Below are 6,617 nucleotides of genomic sequence, written 5' to 3' on the forward strand. Positions count from 1 at the left end.
ATGAAAGAACTACAAAGCCAATTACAAGAACTTTTAGAGCGTGGTTTCATTCGACCAAGCACATCACCGTGGGGAGCTCCTGTTTTGTTTGTCAAGAAGAAAGATGGTACATTCAGGTTGTGTATCGACTACCGAGAGTTGAACAAACTTACCATCAAGAACCGCTACCCACTACCTAGAATCGATGACTTATTTGATCAACTACAAGGCTCGTCTGTTTATTCAAAGATTGACTTACGTTCCGGGTATCATCAAATGCGGGTGAAAGAAGATGATATTCCAAAGACTGCTTTCAGAACACGTTACGGTCATTACGAGTTTATGGTCATGCCGTTTGGTTTAACTAATGCACCAGCTGTGTTCATGGACCTTATGAACCGAGTGTGTGGACCATACCTTGACAAGTTTTTCATTGTTTTCATTGATGACATACTTATTTACTCAAAGAATGACCAAGAACACGGTGAACATTTGAGAAAGGTGTTAGAAGTAATGAGGAAGAAAGAATTGTACGCTAAGTTTTCAAAATGTGCATTTTGGTTGGAAGAAGTTCAATTCCTCGGTCACATAGTGAACAAAGAAGGTATTAAGGTGGATCCGGCAAAGATAAAAACTGTTGAAAAGTGGGAAACCCCGAAAACTCCGAAACACATACGCCAGTTTTTAAGACTAGCTGGTTACTACAGAAGGTTCATCCAAGACTTTTCCAGAATAGCAAAACCCTTGACTGCATTAACGCATAAAGGGAAGAAATTTGAATGGAATGATGAACAAGAGAAAGCGTTTCAGTTATTGAAGAAAAAGCTAACTACGGCACCTATATTGTCATTGCCTGAAGGAAATGATGATTTTGTGATTTATTATGATGCATCAAAGCAAGGTCTCGGTTGTGTATTAATGTAACGAACGAAGGTGATTGCTTATGCGTCTAGACAATTGAAGATTCACGAACAAAATTATACGACGCATGATTTGGAATTAGGCGCGGTTGTTTTTGCATTAAAGACTTGGAGGCACTACTTATATGGGGTCAAAAGTATTATATATACCGACCACAAAAGTCTTCAACACATATTTAATCAGAAACAACTGAATATGAGGCAGCGTAGGTGGATTGAATTATTGAATGATTACGACTTTGAGATTCGTTACCACCCGGGGAAGGCAAATGTGGTAGCCGATGCCTTGAGCAGGAAGGACAGAGAACCCATTCGAGTAAAATCTATGAATATAATGATTCATAATAACATTACTACTCAAATAAAGGAGGCGCAACAAGGAGTTTTAAAAGAGAGAAATTTAAAGGATGAAATACCCAAAGGATTGGAGAAGCATCTTAATATTCGGGAAGACGGAACCCGGTATAGGGCTGAAAGGATTTGGGTACCAAAATTTGGAGATATGAGAGAAATGGTACTTAGAGAAGCTCATAAAACCAGATACTCAATACATCCTGGAACGGGGAAGATGTACAAGGATCTCAAGAAACATTTTTGGTGGCCGGGTATGAAAGCCGATGTTGCTAAATATGTAGGAGAATGTTTGACGTGTTCTAAGGTCAAAGCTGAGCATCAGAAACCATCAGGTCTACTTCAACAACCCGAAATCCCGGAATGGAAATGGGAAAACATTACCATGGATTTCATCACTAAATTGCCAAGGACTGCAAGTGGTTTTGATACTATTTGGGTAATAGTTGATCGTCTCACCAAATCAGCACACTTCCTACCAATAAGAGAAGATGACAAGATGGAGAAGTTAGCACGACTGTATTTGAAGGAAGTCGTCTCCAGACATGGAATACCAATCTCTATTATCTCTGATAGGGATGGCAGATTTATTTCAAGATTCTGGCAGACATTACAGCAAGCATTAGGAACTCGTCTAGACATGAGTACTGCCTATCATCCACAAACTGATGGGCAGAGCGAAAGGATGATACAAACGCTTGAAGACATGCTACGAGCATGTGTTATTGATTTCGGAAACAGTTGGGATCGACATCTACCGTTAGCAGAATTTTCCTACAACAACAGCTACCATTCAAGCATTGAGATGGCGCCGTTTGAAGCACTTTATGGTAGAAAGTGCAGGTCTCCGATTTGTTGGAGTGAAGTGGGGGATAGACAGATTACGGGTCCGAAGATTATACAAGAAACTACCGAGAAGATCATCCAAATTCAACAACGGTTGAAAACCGCCCAAAGTCGACAAAAGAGCTACGCTGACATTAAAAGAAAAGATATAGAATTTGAAATTGGAGAGATGGTCATGCTTAAAGTTCACGAAAGGTGTTGTTCGATTTGGTAAACGAGGGAAATTAAATCCAAGGTATATTGGACCATTCAAGATTATTGATCGTGTCGGACCAGTAGCTTACCGACTAGAGTTACCTCAACAACTCGCGGCTGTACATAACACTTTCCACGTCTCAAATTTGAAGAAATGTTTTGCTAAAGAAGATCTCACTATTCCGTTAGATGAAATCCAAATCAACGAAAAACTTCAATTCATCGAAGAACCCGTCGAAATAATGGATCGTGAGGTTAAAAGACTTAAGCAAAACAAGATACCAATTGTTAAGGTTCGATGGAATGCTTGTAGAGGACCCGAGTTCACCTGGGAGCATGAATATCAGATGAAGAAGAAATACCCGCATCTATTTCTAAAAGATTCGTCAACACCTTCAACAGCTTAAAATTTCGGGACGAAATTTATTTAACGGGTAGGTACTGTAGTGACCCGAACTTTTCCATGTTTATATATATTAATTGAGATTGATATTTACATGATTAAATGTTTCCAACATGTTAAGCAATCAAACTTGTTAAGACTTGATTAATTGAAATATGTTTCATATAGACAATTGACCACCCAAGTTGACCGGTGATTCACGAACGTTAAAACTTGTAAAAACTATATGATGACATATATATGGATATATATATAGTTAACATGATACTATGATAAGTAAATATATCATTAAGTATATTAACAATGAACTACATATGTAAAAACAAGACTACTAACTTAATGATTTTTAAATGAGACATATATGTAACGATTATCGTTGTAAAGACATTTAATGTATATATATATCATATTAAGAGATATTTATACATGATAATATCATGATAATATAATAATTTAAAATCTCATTTGATATTATAAACATTGGGTTAACAACATTTAACAAGATCGTTAACCTAAAGGTTTCAAAACAACACTTACATGTAACGACTAACGATGACTTAACGACTCAGTTAAAATGTATATACATGTAGTGTTTTAATATGTATTTATACACTTTTGAAAGACTTCAATACACTTATCAAAATACTTCTACTTAACAAAAATGCTTACAATTACATCCTCGTTCAGTTTCATCAACAATTCTACTCGTATGCACCCGTATTCGTACTCGTACAATACACAGCTTTTAGATGTATGTACTATTGGTATATACACTCCAATGATCAGCTCTTAGCAGCCCATGTGAGTCACCTAACACATATGGGAACCATCATTTGGCAACTAGCATGAAATATCTCATAAAATTACAAAAATATGAGTAATCATTCATGACTTATTTACATGAAAACAAAATTACATATCCTTTATATCTAATCCATACACCAACGACCAAAAACACCTAAAAACACTTTCATTCTTCAATTTTCTTCATCTAATTGATCTCTCTCAAGTTCTATCTTCAAGTTCTAAGTGTTCTTCATAAATTCCAAAAGTTCTAGTTTCATAAAATCAAGAATACTTTCAAGTTTGCTAGCTCACTTCCAATCTTGTAAGGTGATCATCCAACCTTAAGAAATCTTTGTTTCTTACAGTAGGTTATCATTCTAATACAAGGTAATAATCATATTCAAACTTTGGTTCAATTTCTATAACTATAACAATCTTATTTCAAGTGATGATCTTACTTGAACTTGTTTTCGTGTCATGATTCTGCTTCAAGAACTTCGAGCCATCCAAGGATCCATTGAAGCTAGATCCATTTTTCTATTTTCCAGTAGGTTTATCCAAGGAACTTAAGGTAGTAATGATGTTCATAACATCATTCGATTCATACATATAAAGCTATCTTATTCGAAGGTTTAAACTTGTAATCACTAGAACATAGTTTAGTTAATTCTAAACTTGTTCGCAAACAAACGTTAATCCTTCTAACTTGACTTTTAAAATCAACTAAACACATGTTCTATATCTATATGATATGCTAACTTAATGATTTAAAACCTGGAAACACGAAAAACACCGTAAAACCGGATTTACGCCGTCGTAGTAACACCGCGGGCTGTTTTGGGTTAGTTAATTAAAAACTATGATAAACTTTGATTTAAAAGTTGTTATTCTGAGAAAATGATTTTTATTATGAACATGAAACTATATCCAAAAATTATGGTTAAACTCAAAGTGGAAGTATGTTTTCTAAAATGGTCATCTAGACGTCGTTCTTTCGACTGAAATGACTACCTTTACAAAAATGACTTGTAACTTATTTTTCCGACTATAAACCTATACTTTTTCTGTTTAGATTCATAAAATAGAGTTCAATATGAAACCATATCAATTTGATTCACTCAAAACGGATTTAAAATGAAGAAGTTATGGGTAAAACAAGATTGGATAATTTTTCTCATTTTAGCTACGTGAAAATTGGTAACAAATCTATTCCAACCATAACTTAATCAACTTGTATTGTATATTATGTAATCTTGAGATACCATAGACACGTATACAATGTTTCGACCTATCATGTCGACACATCTATATATATTTCGGAACAACCATAGACACTCTATATGTGAATGTTGGAGTTAGCTATACAGGGTTGAGGTTGATTCCAAAATATATATAGTTTGAGTTGTGATCAATACTGAGATACGTATACACTGGGTCGTGGATTGATTCAAGATAATATTTATCGATTTATTTCTGTACATCTAACTATGGACAACTAGTTGTAGGTTATTAACGAGGACAGCTGACTTAATAAACTTAAAACATCAAAATATATTAAAAGTGTTGTAAATATATTTTGAACATACTTTGATATACATGTATATATTGTTATAGGTTCGTGAATCAACCAGTGGCCAAGTCTTACTTCCCGACGAAGTAAAAATCTGTGAAAGTGAGTTATAGTCCCACTTTTAAAATCTAATATTTTTGGGATGAGAATACATGCAGGTTTTATAAATGATTTACAAAATAGACACAAGTACGTGAAACTACATTCTATGGTTGAATTATCGAAATCGAATATGCCCCTTTTTATTAAGTCTGGTAATCTAAGAATTAGAGAACAGACACCCTAATTGACGCGAATCCTAAAGATAGATCTATTGGGCCTAACAAGCCCCATCCAAAGTACCGGATGCTTTAGTACTTCGAAATTTATATCATATCCGAAGGGTGTCCCGGAATGATGGGAATATTCTTATATATGCATCTTGTTAATGTCGGTTACCAGGTGTTCACCATATGAATGATTTTTATCTCTATGTATGGGATGTGTATTGAAATATGAAATCTTGTGGTCTATTATTATGATTTGATATATATAGGTTAAACCTATAACTCACCAACATTTTTGTTGACGTTTTAAGCATGTTTATTCTCAGGTGATTATTAAGAGCTTCCGCTGTCGCATACTTAAATAAGGACGAGATTTGGAGTCCATGCTTGTATGATATTGTGTAAAAACTGCATTCAAGAAACTTATTTTGTTGTAACATATTTGTATTGTAAACCATTATGTAATGGTCGTGTGTAAACAGGATATTTTAGATTATCATTATTTGATAATCTACGTAAAGCTTTTTAAAACCTTTATCTATGAAATAAAGGTTATGGTTTGTTTTAAAAATGAATGCAGTCTTTGAAAAATGTCTCATATAGAGGTCAAAACCTCGCAACGAAATCAATTAATATGGAACGTTTTTAATCAATAAGAACGGGACATTTCAAGTCGAGTGACAACGTCCAAGTCATTTGAGTAAAAATTACATTTTTACCATGAGCATAAATATAATATAATATATAAGTAATTATATAAATTATATATATATATATATATATATATATATATATATATATTAAATAAATAAATAATACGAGTGTCGGCAGCCTTGAAATCGTGCAAATGAGCTGGATATGGAAGCCATGTGATCGCATGGCCTTCCCTCACATATACCATGCGATCGCATGGAGGCTGGGGCAAGAGAACATGTATAAAGCTCGCTCGTTCTGGTTCTCTGATCCACATCTCACTCTCTATCTCTCGTAATATATATATATATATATATATATATATATATATATATATATATATATATATATATATATATATATATATATATTATGATTATTATTATTAATATTACGATAATTAATATTATTATTATTATTCTTAGTATTAGTAGTATTAGTATTAGTATTATTATTAGTATTATACATAAAATACTACGACGAGGTTCTGCCCAAATGTTTTCAAAACTGGATATCGAGTAGGATAAGGCTAAGGAAATTATGGGTTATAGCTATGGAGGTGATGGGTATGGATCAGGGGTATAGCTCGTGAGGTCAACCTAGTGTTT

This window comes from Rutidosis leptorrhynchoides, chromosome 7 (genome assembly GCF_046630445.1).
Source record: "Rutidosis leptorrhynchoides isolate AG116_Rl617_1_P2 chromosome 7, CSIRO_AGI_Rlap_v1, whole genome shotgun sequence".
NCBI lineage: Eukaryota > Viridiplantae > Streptophyta > Magnoliopsida > Asterales > Asteraceae > Rutidosis > Rutidosis leptorrhynchoides.